Below are 13,836 nucleotides of genomic sequence, written 5' to 3' on the forward strand. Positions count from 1 at the left end.
ATTAGCAAACTGAAAAAGAAACAAAATTCATCTAATAAGTAATTTTTCATGAATTATTCATCATTCATCTCTAGTCCCAGTTAAGAGATTCAAGTTGCTTATTTGTTAGTGTTGCAGTGGCTTGGGGTGAGGCAGAAACAACAGCTGAGGAAGAGCAAATATTAATCAAATAGGAGGGCGATCTTTATGAGGCCACTGCAGAACAAAAAATTTGGTCTAATTTTTTCAGAAAAAAAAAAGAGAAATCAAACATTCAAGTCAAACCAGAAATATCTAGGAATGCTTTCAGCCCTTAGAAGCTATTTTAGCAATAGGATTTTCTTTAGAGACAAGTGTGGCTATTACAGTTAAGGTAGGTCTATACTGCAATTAAAAACCTCTGGCTGGCTCATGCCAGCTGACTCAGGTTTGTGGGGCTCAGGCTGCATGGCTGTTTAACTGTGCTTTCGACATTTGGGTTTGGACTGGAGCTGGGGCTCTAGGACCCTGTGAGATGGGAGGGTCCCAGAGCTCAGGCTGCAGCCTGAGCCTGAATGTCTACACTGCAGTTAAATGGCCCCACTCAGCCAGAGCCCCTCAAGCCCCAGTAAGCAGGCATGCCACAGCCAGCTGGTGTACAAGACGGCAAGCCAGTTGGGAAAGATTTCAAAGGCACAAGTTGGAGTTAGGCACCTTGGCCTCAGTTTCCTATCAATAAAACGAGATAATGCTTCCCAACTTTTGTCATTTCTAATATAATCATAAGCTTTTCAGGGCAGGGAGTAACTCTTCACTATATGTATGTCCAGTGACTAGCACAGTGGAACCCCCAGGTCCATTGGAGCATATAGATACTATTCTAATACAAATAATAAACAATGGGCTATTGGCAACCCATATTTTTGGAAGCTATTTTCTTTTAAACTAAAGTCGTTTTTTTCTCCCACTATCTATCTTACTTTTGCTCTTCACCACCACTCAGTGATAGAAGCGAGTGAAAGAGGTCATTCTGTACTCTCCTTTTCAAAAGAAGTCTGGACTCACTGATCTAGCAGTGTATATCTCTTAATAAGCAAAGGTCAATCTAATTTTCATGTGCTGCTGTTCCCTCCCTCCCATCTCCACAGGTTTCAACTTTACTTTGAAGTCACTTCCTTGCATGCCATGTTGAAATCCAGAAACACATTGCTAATCATTGTGACTATGGTTCATGCCCTGACTAGCCATAGCATGAGAGATTAATCTACTGAATAAAGTAGAATCTGTAAATTAACATCAGCCAGACCTCTGTCATGTGGACCTTTGCCTCGATGAACCAACGGAACTGGGGGGTGGGGGTTTAAAAAGATATTGGTTCCAAGTCGTCGTCGTCTTAGCCTTACAAAAGAAGAAGTCAACCTCAGAAAACCCAGAAAGGTATGGATTTGTTCAATTTTCTCCTCTTTCCTCACCCCAGAAATTTGAAGTCGAATTAAAATCTTTTTTAAAACAAGAAAAAGAATAGACATTCTTAATCTCTTTCCCCAGAATAAAATAATAACATCTACAAGCAGTAGGCAAAACAGACACAAATACATAGATTTTCTCAGAACTCAGACAGCACCAGGTAGAGACATCATATGGATTCCAAACAACTCTTTTCAGCCTCCAGTGTGTTCCCCGCTCTTTGTGATTTCGACATCTGCATTTCTTTGCTCTAAAGAACAAAAAAAAAACCCCAAAAACCTGACTGCTCTAATCATTGGCATAATGAAATATTTAAAAAAAACTTCAACGAATCAAAACCTTTTTAGGTTCTACATTTACACAGAGACTAGAGATATGCATGTAATGAAATACCAACTACCCCCAGATAACCATGGGATGTGGTTAGAGAAATGATGTCTGACAGGGTGGCAGAAAGCTTGCTGGCACTAAAAAATAATTTCCATAACATAGTATATGAGGGAGGGGCTGCAGCATGCAGAAATGCAGATTCATCACAGTGAGGGACGTGCTGTTTCCCAGACAAGTAAAATGTGGGGAAGGGCAGTCTAATGACCACTTTTACATCTAGATACCTAATGCTCTGAGGTACTTGAAAGCTCACAAGTGGACTCTGGATCTCTCTTCCAGCAATCCAGAGGTGCCTCACTAATCTTCCACAACCAAGAAATCTGAGAATGATTGGCTTATTTTTATTTCCCCCCAATGAAAAACTAGATCAAAAGTTCATGATAGGACCTTTAAACTAAAGCTATTCTTGCTCTTGCCTGGGTTTCTCATCTAGGATCTCCTACTGGGCACTTGTTTTCTGGGTTTTATTTCTTTAGAGCTTGTGAAGATTGCTGGAATTTTCCAGGAATGCAGGAAAGATGGCGGAGGATGATCTGTTAACCACATATCCCAGATGGAAGCTTCCTTCTTAATTATATTTCCAGAGAGGAAAGTTAGCAACTATAGTGTAACCCTAACTCATCCCTCAGCTAGGTCTTTGGGCCACATTGGCATTAATGTGGAATGAGAAGGTTTGCAAGGCATTAGCTTTGGATGAGGGGGACATCCAGGATAGTGTGAAATAGTTGGAAGGCATGATTTAAAAGTGTAATCTGAAACACTGGAAACTAGTACTCACAGTGGGGCTTAGCAACAAAATCAACAATCTAAACAGCTCATGACATGTGATCGCCAAAGCAGAAACAAGGTTGCTTATATATAGCTTTGATAGGTATTGAAATATTTCTGAGAAGTACACATCAAGCATGAGACAGATGCTGCTAATACGTAAAGAGCTTTAGACACTTATTTTTGTATTTAAATATCCAGCTATATTTATCTGAAAGATTTACCACTACATTCTTGCCATAAAGGTATGCCAGTGAGTTATATCTTTTTGTCTAGACAGCAAGTAAAATTGCAGAAGATAACTTTGAGCAGGGGATATGAAGAAGTACTTTAGGACTCCACCAGGACAGATTGTCAGCACTTCAGGTGGGTCTCTGATGTTTTGGTTTTAACAGCTGTGTCTTTTAGGGCATTCAGTATTTTTATTGTGTAAATACTGCTTCCTAATGCCTGGTCTTGAATCTATCATAATTGTCTGTTCCTTGGCAGTAGACTGACTTTCTTCTGCTCTCTACAATCTGGATTAACATTTATTTAAAGTAACAAACACCGGACTTCTGTTTTGTCACATCCAGAGACTATTGTAGAGATGCTTGCTGACTATGACCCTACATTCTCAGGTAGCAACCATAGACCACTTACAATTTTAAACAGGACATAAGGATATGCATCATTTACAATGGGCAAACTGTCCTGATTCCAAACCTCTTACAAAAAAAAATCCAAACTATCTGGTCACTCTACCGTAAGTGTTTGCATCGTTTGGGATCATCCTATGACCCCAGTGAAGAAATGATTCTTGAAAATGAGTTATGTATTTTTTCTGCTATTTTTAACACAATCATAAAGCAGAACTGCTAAGCAGAAGTTCCTAACCTCTCTTACAGTAACTTGGTACCACATGGTAGCAAAATCTGGGAGGAACCAGAATAAAAGCAGAAGACAGAGTTTACTAGACTTTAAGGAGTATTTCTCAGGGAGGAATTAAGAGTTTGCACAAACTTCCCAAAATATTAGTAACCAACCTTTTATTTTTTTTTATTTTTTTTTTGCATAGGGCAAATAGTCCTCAATCATTGCTTCCTCTCAGAGTTTCAGCACAGGACTGAACACAAGAAAGACTAATAGCAGCACTCAGTAACATTTCAGAACATCAAATCCATATAAGAGCAGACAGGTTCAGCCAGATACAGCATAAAGTGGCCAGAAAGTTGCCACAAAGAAACAGCTGTGGATTCCTCCTGAGGCCAATCCTCCAGTGGCATAAAATTAGTGTACTGGCCCTATGCCACTCACTCCTCCCAGTCTGCACAGGAGGCAGGTCAAGGTAGTGGAAACTTAGCTACAGGCAGGGCCGTGGGCATGACCTGCAGTGCCAGAGTGCGCAGCATTCTCCATTATTCTGATAGGGCAATGGTGTTTCTGGAACTGATGCAGTCAGCAGGGTAGACTGAACAGTGAGATGGAACAAGCCACCTTTCTCTCACTCCTCCTACGCCAAGTGTGCATTGGCACCATTAAGTACTCAACCTTTATTCTCTAAAGTGGATTGCTTCATTTTCTTGCTCACCTAAGGGGGCTACAATTCTGCTTGGTTATACTTGTGTAAATGTGAAGTAGCTATCTTGATATCAATAGAGTAATTCCAGACTCACACAGTGTAACAGAGAACAGTGTTTAGCCTTATGCTTTTCTATCAGTTCTACTATATAATTAAATGCACTGTGATAATAGCACCTTCTTTTTAGATTTTATTTTCTATCCTTTAGACCTAGGTAAACGCTCAGGGGAGAAAATCCACTAATAATCCATCACAATTTTTAAGAAATTCATTTCCATTTTTGCTGGTGACCTCTTTGTATTTGTTTCTCTTGAACGTTCTAGCAAATAACAGGAATGTCACTGATGCAGATAACATTACAAAAATTAAAAGATATTTTGGGTTTGTAATTACAAGTGTTCACAATGGCAGCACATTCCCAAGAGCTATGTTCCTTCAATTAAGGAACAGAAACACACCACATAACTTTTGTGTCCAATCAAAATACCTCAAATTTTGAATGTTCATAGCTAATACTAACAACCTGTACCTGAACATTCTACTTACCAATAATTACTCACTGCATTATTTTGAATAATGAATATATTCAAGAAAATAAAGATAGTTCATAAACAAATAAAGGAGTGATATTCATCAAATAAACTATTAGTTAAAGATTATTTACTCAACTAAATATGTTATCCGACCCCAGTTGTTAAGTCCATCTCCAGTGCAGGCAAGAGTCCCAATTCCAACTAAAAGTAAATGATACCAGAGTTATTCTCCTAACAACTGTAAGAGACAACTGTACCTACAGTGGAATAACGGAGGTATCTGGAAATGTTAATATTTTATTTATCACCATGGTCTTTATTTATTTCATGATATTTTCCCACCCCTCTCTTCTGTCCTCTCTTTCGTTTATTTTCCATAGTCTCGTCTAATCAGAATCCAAAACCAATAATATCTGGGTCAGACTTTTGAACTCAGTGTTCAAGTGTAAAAACCAGACAAAACAAGTTCACCAAACTCTAATTGTTCCATAAAAGCCCAATTCTGCAACCCTTATTCATGTTGAATAGAATCTTTCTCCAGGATTAGTCGCATTGAAATCAATGGGTCTACTAGTAGAGTGAGGTACTATTCAGTATTAGGAAGGGTTGCAGAGTCTGGCCTTACATTGCCATCACTGCCCAGGTCTTTGCTTGGCTCTGTCATGAAGACATCATGATATGACATGAACTATGATAATACACCTAGTGTCATGCATGGAGAGATCATGCTGAGATCAAAAGGAATCTCCACATTTTGTTTGCTTAAATATTTTCCTTTCACAAACTTAATTTAATTGCTATTAAAGGCAACATCATCTGTCAGAGGTTTGACTGGGATAATACCCCAAAATGTAAGAATGAACAGGAGTTTGGTGCTATGAGTTATTATTTTGCCCAGTCAGCATTTGCAGGAAACATTCCTCTACACTCTCTGCTTTATGTCTCAATACAGAACCATTGGAACGAAAACCCTACTAAGTGCATGGATATCATGTGTTAGTGAATCAGTTATGCTCTTTCTGATCACACTGAAACCACTGATGTCATATTGTTGACTCTTCAGCCACCTGCTCTTGTCAAGAGCTCCAGCACACTGTCTCAGAAGCATTCTTGATTTGCCGCAGTCATGCTGTGTTGTTGGGGTTTTTTTCAAATCTGTTGCCATCATTTTCATATCAGTATCTTTTTGAATAAGCTATAACTATCTGTATATGTACATGAAAGGGAGAGAATGGCACAATATATACTACAGTCCATGTAAAAGAAAACATGCTTATGCACCATACATCTATAACAAGGTAATAAAGCCCTATTTAAATAAGCAACTGTTCAAAAATGAAATCCAATTAAACTTTCACTTCTACTATTTTAAGGACCAGATTTTGCATTGACTTACACCCAGTGCTTTCCATTTGAAGTCAGTCAGACTGCAAAGAGTGTACGAATCTTAGAAGCATTCAAACTCAAGACTTATTATCTAGCAGAATTGCCCCCAGGAAATAGAGCTGATAAATTAATACACTTTCTACCAAAATAATTTATTTTCATTCCCACTATTGGTATAACAACTACACTCCATTCAATTAATAAAGTAACTGAAAAAATATACAGTATATAGAAGTCCAGTGTCTGTTGTACAAGTCCCAGGTTAGGACTTCTTGGCATCAAAGAAAATAAAAACTGGGCTCTGCATGGTGATTCACATGAAGAATATTAATAAATCTGCAGATAATGCCATCCATGAATGAACTCTATTTGATCTGGATACCCAAGCCCTTCTCAACCGATGGTAGCCCTATTCAGCCACAATTATGAATTCAGATAGACTCTAATCCAGCAAAGCACTTAACCATATACTTCAATTAGCCCATGAGTAAGCACATTAACTCTAGTGGGACAACTCACATGCTTAAGTGCTTGGATAGATTGAGGCTATCATGAATCAAAGCCTATATATAGCCACATAAATATCATCTTCAGGGATCAGTTTGTTTCTGGATGGATATATGTACACGTGTATCTGCATATATATGCATGCTAATCTGACCTAGCACCTTAGAGTTTCAGCAGTCTGAGGGACCGGATGGGTACAGATAAGATCTAGAAACTTTCATATCTAGTTCAAATTCAGTCTGGGTTGGTATTGACCAGAAGTTTTGTTATGATCTAATGGTTGTTTAGTGGCCTAGGTGAAAAGATTTGGTGATCTCAATCCACATGCCATTAGATATGTGTTCTGCCATGAGTGCAGGGGACTGGACTAGATGACCTCTCAAGGTCCCTCCCTTGATATTACCTTGAAGACTATCTCTGGAGGGAGGTCAAAGTATTGGAAACATGGGGAGTGAACTGCTATCATGCATAGAAGTTGGCACCTATATGTTATATCTGAGGCATATTGACAAGGAACAGCTGCTGCCCCTTATTACCTGTTCTCTGGATAGATGGAGGGCTTAAGTCTCCAATATTATCCACTCATCTGGCAAATTTCAAAATCATTTAATTCATATAGAATTCAATATTAAAATATAAGTCCAACAAACAGGAACCTATAAGCAAGATGATATGTCATCTAATATGTAAAATGGTAAGATATCAGGATCCCATTGCTAATCTCATAGCCCTGACTCAGAAAACCATTCAGTATGTACTTAACGTTAAAATACATGATCAGTCCCATTTCTGCTTACGTGCTTAACATTAATCGTGTGTTTAGATGCTCTGCTGGATCAAGGCCTGAATGGGCCAAGGCATTTCTTTAAGGATGAATGGCCTTTTGAAAACATTCCACTCCTCACTAGTGTGTTGAAGCAGATTGATTCAGGCAGCATCATTCTGTTTGCTCCTACTGTAGCCTTGCAGTTAAGTGCTACAGGTGTTTTGAAGCGTGTATTATGCAATAACATTGCCTCCCTATATTTAGCTCTTATTTTCCTCTCCTCTGCATCCCTAATGAATGCTGGGACTAGCAAAATTTTCAGTCAGCAATTGAATAAGAGATAGAGCTGAAGATGAGCAGAGACAGAGTCATTGAAAGTCCAGCCTTCTATCATGGATCATGTAATCCCCTTACCCCAAAATGAATTTGGGCAGACTAGCATTTTTGTTTTGTTTTTACCACAGATAATTCTGGCCTCTGCAGAAGGGCCCTACCCCTCTGAAGATGTTGTCCGGATAAGGTGTCTATGTAATTTAGAAAAAGTAGGGCCTGGTCCACACTACACAGTTAAATCGATTTAAACAGCCTTAAATCGATTTAACTCTGTACCCATCCACACTACAAGGCACTTTAAATCGATTTTAAAGCCTCTTAAAATCGATTTCTGTACTCCTCCCCAACGAGAGGAGTAACCCTAAAATCGATATTACTATATCAATTTAGGGTTAGTGTGGACGGAAATCGAAGTTATTGGTCTCATTCCTTTAATGTAGCTACCCAGAGTGCACCGCTCCAGAAATCGATGGTAGCCTAGGACCATGGACGCACACCACCGAATTAATGTGTCCTAATGTGGACGCATAAAATCGATTTTATAATATCGGTTTTATAAAACCGGTTTTAGTAATTTCGATTTTATGCTGTAGTGTAGACGTAGCCTTGGATAACAGAACTATTCCTTTATGAGCAGGTCCTTGTTGTAAGGACCTTCTTTCTCTGAAGCTAAAGGTTTTCATGCTACACGCTTGATTAGTTGGGATGCTAGTGAACAGAGCTGGTCAGGAAATTATTTATTTTTTCCCCATGAAAATTTCTATTTCACAGAAAACAAAAGTTTTCCATCAAAAATATATTTTGATGGAAAACTTTTGATCAGCTCTCTTAGTGACCTTGATAAGAAAGCTCATTGGTAATACAGCATAATTATCTTTGAATTTGTTAGCTGTGGTATCACAATATGAATAATTACAAAATAATGCCAGAAAAAGAGCAATCTGATCATTGTCAGAGGGCAGGGCTACTCCCCAGATGTAACGTGTCTGCTACCACTCCCAGTCTCTCTCAAGGAGGTTTATTTTCTTTACAGAAGCAAGTAAACAAACAGAAAAACAGTCTTGTAACTTAGTCCTTGCTTTCAGGTTTCTGCTCCATCTTTCTGAGGGGTGTCTAGGCATATGTCTACACTGCACTTAAAAACCCATGGCTGGCCCATGCTAGCTAACTTGGGCTGAGGGACTCAGGCTAATTGGTAGTTTAATTGTGGTGTAGACATTCAGGCTGGGGCTGAAAACTAGGCTCTAGGCCCCTGCAAAGTTGGAGGGTCCCAGAGCTTGGGCTACAGCTCAAGCCCAAATGTCTACATGACAGTAAAACAGCCTCTTAGCCCAAGCCCTGCTAGACTGAGTCAGCGAGCACGAGTCAGCCGTGGATATCTAATGTCAGCTCCAATCCACTGTGGCTTTCCTTCCCCAAGCACAGTCTATATCAACCAATCCCCTCTTCTGTTCCACTGGCAGCCCTTTCCAGTGTAGCCTCGCCCGCTTTAACTGGTTGTCTTGGCCTCACCTGCTCAGGTCCATGGGTACTGGATCTAATCTACCCACAGGGACCAGCTACCCTGTGACAGATACTGTTCAAGATTAAGTTTAGTTCTGAAACTGGTACTGAAGATGAGCCAGGTAATTTAATGATGCCATCATCTGGTTAGTTTTGGATACCTGACTATATTATTGTTTTCTAAATAATCGTTAATTACACAAGGGGAAAATCTAGTTATTTCTTTTGTTTTAATATCTAGTGTCCAGTTTTATAGCTTGATCTCTTTTTATCCCTTTCCAGCTCTAGATAATTTTCTTGCCTATGACACAGTTTAAAAAAAAAAAAACAAAACAAAGGTTTTGCCTTTTTGGCTTTGTTTCAAAGATGTCTATGGAATGATGTTTACTGAAATGATAAATGATGGCTCAAGCAGAAATTATGGGAAAGAAATTCTATGGCTTATATTGTACATAATGGTCCTTTCTGGCCTTAAAATCTATGAAAGACAATATCTACATACTCTCTCTCTCACTCTCATGCTCTAATTATGTCCCTTAGAAAGAAAGAAAAAGAAAGAAAACACAATTGCAATCAGTTAATTACGATAAACATGAAATATACATTTAAAATATGTTGCTATCATTAAAGCCATGATCCTGCAAATAGCTCCATGTGAGAAGATTTGTAGTAGTGGGTAGAAGTCCCACAGAGGCTCACAGAGGTCCTTTTGTAGTGCTTGTTGCTGGATTAATTCCTAAAGCTGCTATGTAGATTAATAAAAGCCAGAAAAAAGTAGGCACTAGACATTCATGGCCAAAATTTGTTCTCGGTTATACTAGTGTAAATCTGGAGTGACTCCATCAATTTAAATGGAGTTATTAGTCCGCTGAACTCAATGGGATTACTCCGATTTATGTTAACTGGTGTAACTGAAAAAAATAATTCAGCCCTTCATCCTTAGCACCTTGTGTCATTGAGACTTCTATTACTGTTATTTAAGTACTTTTGTTTTTTTGCAAAGGGTTATGAATGCAAGTGGTCATTACTTTGCAAACTCATCCAAAATCCAAATGCATCTGCCTGATTTTATTTTCCAGCAGTCCTTCTTAGTCTAAAAACATAATCTATTCTTCAAGTGCAGATCTTCCTGAATTTGAAAGAATGGGAAAAGATAAAAAGAGCATAACAGAAAATGTTACTTGAAGCTGGAGGCAGTGCCCCACCATAGACAGAGGTCCACCTGCAATCGAGTGTTTATTGGACATGTGTGGATTCCTAACTCCAATAAACAGGGAACTGGAGAAAGTAAAACTTGCAAACTATAAAACAAAACCACACAGACCCTTAGAAAATGCTAAAGTTATACATGGCCTTAGGCCTTCAGGACTTTACAATCTTCCATTCCCAAGCATAAAGTGTTGTATTGTGTCCTTGTCTGTAACCAGAAATTACTGCGCAGGGACAAACAGGCTGGTGCCTCTTTGAGTATTTGGCAGTAAAATTAACAGTCTGAAAGAAAAGAAAAAAAAACCCTGAGGAGAATTGCTGGTCCAGATGTTAACTGGATATTTCTTTCCATGTGGATTTTGTTAAATGAAATACCAGCTTCTAAAGATTCCTTCCTCATTCGTAGTACAGAAGATTGGGGGCGGGGGAGGCGGCACTGGATCTGGAAAGAGTATGCAACCTTTTGTGAGTACTTTTGAGTCTAAAATTCACACCCACAAAATTGAATCCTCTTCTGAAAACCAAGGCATGAATCCATGCACTCAGAATTCATATGTCTCTATTTTTCTTTATTACAGAGCCATAGTGTGCAGACACTCCATAAGACATGGAGAGCCAGACCTCCAGCACAGGTCCATTGACTTCAATAGAGCCATTCCAGTAGCTGTTCCATAGAGTTTATAATCTAGTGATACTTGCAGTTCTTGTGCCCAGGCGAATGCAATGGCAATTCTGCTTGACACCTGTGTAGGCGTCTGGAGTGAGTCCTTGCTCCCTTCTCCCACTCCTCCAGTACCCATGAAAGGACAGGGCACAGTCCAGCCCTATATGAACTGCCTAAAGATGTCACCCGATTAGGCCAAACATGGAAAATACTGATGACAGATAAAACAGAGGAAAAAACAAACTTTCTGCTTCCTCTTAAGTGTCTTGTCTTCACTTAAAGTGGAATGGGGAAACTGCTCTTCCTAATCTAACCCTAAACCTGAGATAGTGTCCTGAAATGCCATTCTCAGATAATGGGAAAACAGGTTGTAGTGCAGACAGAGCAGCTGTTGGTGGAAACAAGGTTTAAATTCTTCAGCTACAGGACCACAAACCCTGTTGCTAATCTGTTAGCACCTTGCAGAAACAGTGGTGTGATAATAACTAGCTCCCAGTCTCCCCTGAAGGGAAGTGTCCTAATATGGGCTACATATTATGCTTTGGGACACATGTAGAGGGGACAGACATTTTAGTGTTTGCTGAGGCTTCAGGCACATTTAAGCCATTGCATTCCTTATGTCACTGTAGATACTGAGACCAGTGGTAATATCCACCCGATAGATTATCACAAGGCAGCAACACTTGTGGATACACTTAAATAGCTCACTCCAGTTTTTACAAATGTAATTGGTTCCAGCTATATTCCCTACACCTGAAATGGGGAAAACTGCAAGAAATGGAATATGTCCCAAACTGGAAGGAACTTTTCAAAGGACTGATCCAAAGCCCATTGCATTCAATGGGAATCTTTCCATTGACATGAGGGGCTGTTGATTAGGCCCTAAGTGCTGCCATGCAGAAAGGCTTGATGCAACAGCAGCAGAATCCCCACACACAGCTATCAGAAACAAAATTTTGTTCATTTTCTTTTGTTAATTGCAGAACATTTGAAAAGTCTATCAGGAACAAGAGAGGAAGAAGAGGTGGATGATATAAGTGTAGCTCTCCAGGGACCTGACACAGCTCCCAGTAAAGTGAAGAGGAGATAAAGCAGCTGATGAAACAGGTTAAAAACCAGCCTGTACTCATAGGCCACTGTCAGAAATTCAGGCCTACTCAAAATTTATGGTGAAGTGCTATCCCTTGTCCAAGGCATGCAAAACTTTAACAATAACAAGGCCACCCAGAAGATTCAGGGGGCCTGGGGCAAAGCAATTTCAGGGGCCCCTTCCATAAAAAAAAGCCCTAATGGAAAAGCTAACAGCTTGGCTCTTCTGCAAGCCTCAAACTGCTGAATGAGCTTTAGGGTAGGGAAGGCTGTGCCTCCCAAACAGCCTGGCCCTGCCCCCTATCCAACCCCCACCCACTTACTGCCTCCTTCAGAATCCCCGACCCATCCTGCTCCTTGTCCCCTCATCACCCCCCAGAGGCCCCACAACAACCACCACCCTGGGACCCCACCCCTGCTCTCTGTCCCCTGACCCCCATCCATCCCCCACTGAGTCCTGACAGACCCCTGGAACTCCCGCGATCCAACTACCCCTTCCCTGTCCCCTGACCGCCCCCACAACCTCTGCCCCCTCCCTGTCCCCTGACTGTCCCCAGGACTCCCTGCCCCTTAGCCAACCCCTCCAGCCCCAGCCCCTTACCCCCGGCTCCCCACACTCACCAGGAGCCTCAGCACATCCAGGAGCTTCCCTAGACAGTGTCAGCATGGCTCCAGAGGGGCCCCTGAGTGCCGCCCAGCTCAGAGCCGCGTGGTAAGGGTGCGGGGCTGTGAGCTCCAGGCCAGGCAGAGGGAGCTGAGCTCAGCCTGGAGCTCGCAACCCCGCCACCTTACCATGCAGCTCTGAGCGAGGCGGAGTCAGGGGCTCCCCTGAAGCCACGCTGCAGCATTATCCAGGGACGCTCCTGGATGCACTGAGGCTCTGGGAGAGGGGTGGAGAGGGGTCGGGCTGGGCCGGGAGGGCTGTTCTCGTGCGTGCCCCTGCAGAGCCCAGGGCCTGGGGCAAATTGTCCCACTTGCCTCCCCACCCTCCCAGGTGGCCCTGAACAATAACAGCTCTGATATGATTCCACTGCACAGTGACAAAATGTACCCTGGTGTTCCCACCCTACACACTATTGTAATAATTTTTGTTCAAGGCATGTTTTGTACAAGGTGGCATTTGAAAACTCAATTTGTTGGCCAGTTTTGTCCTGGTAAAATATGTGTGGCAATGTTGCATGTGAAATTATAAAATCTCCCTGTATGGTGTTAACCACACATGTTCCAAAACCCCACAACTCTGCCCAGGCAGAAGTTGGCAAACAGGGCTGTCCTAAACAAAGGAATGGGTGCTCTGCTTAATTTGCATTTCAGCAGAGTAATCAAGCAGGAAGACAAGACAAAGGAAGTTCAAACAGGTGGAAAAAACCCAGCAGGGAATATTCTTCCACATAGACTCTTTGTTACCTGGGTCTCAGCTGAAAATGTATTTCAATAAGGGGATTGATACTATAAAAAGGAGGGAAACACCCCCAATGGACGCCCCTCTCTCTGCCCTTGCCTATTGCATTAACTGCATCTGAAGACACAAAAGAAAGCAGGCGTTAGACTCTGGGGGACAGGTCTTGACCCGAGAGTTTGGTCAGTAATCTGCTGGAGCATGTGATGGGAAACTCTTGAATCTCATATAGTTTAAGTTAGGCATTAGTAAACCTCTTTTCTTTATCTTTGTTGTAACTGTTTCTGACTTTCATGCCTCATT

The 13,836-nt window shown here is 41.0% G+C and overlaps 1 long non-coding RNA gene across 2 annotated transcripts; it reads left to right on the top strand.

The window, feature by feature from the left end:
* The first annotated feature begins 2,700 nt into the window (after window positions 1-2,700).
* LOC115649082 lies at window positions 2,701-12,321 on the top strand. 2 transcript variants are annotated; one of them, XR_003999751.1, is made up of 3 exons: window positions 2,701-2,742; window positions 2,860-2,949; window positions 12,029-12,321. It is a non-coding gene; the product is annotated as an uncharacterized LOC115649082 (long non-coding RNA). The 2 variants fall into 2 exon arrangements; XR_003999750.1 differs by having other exon boundaries at window positions 2,864-2,949.
* The last annotated feature ends 1,515 nt before the right edge of the window (window positions 12,322-13,836 follow it).

This window comes from Gopherus evgoodei, chromosome 3, assembly GCF_007399415.2.
Source record: "Gopherus evgoodei ecotype Sinaloan lineage chromosome 3, rGopEvg1_v1.p, whole genome shotgun sequence".
NCBI classification, from domain to species: domain Eukaryota; kingdom Metazoa; phylum Chordata; order Testudines; family Testudinidae; genus Gopherus; species Gopherus evgoodei.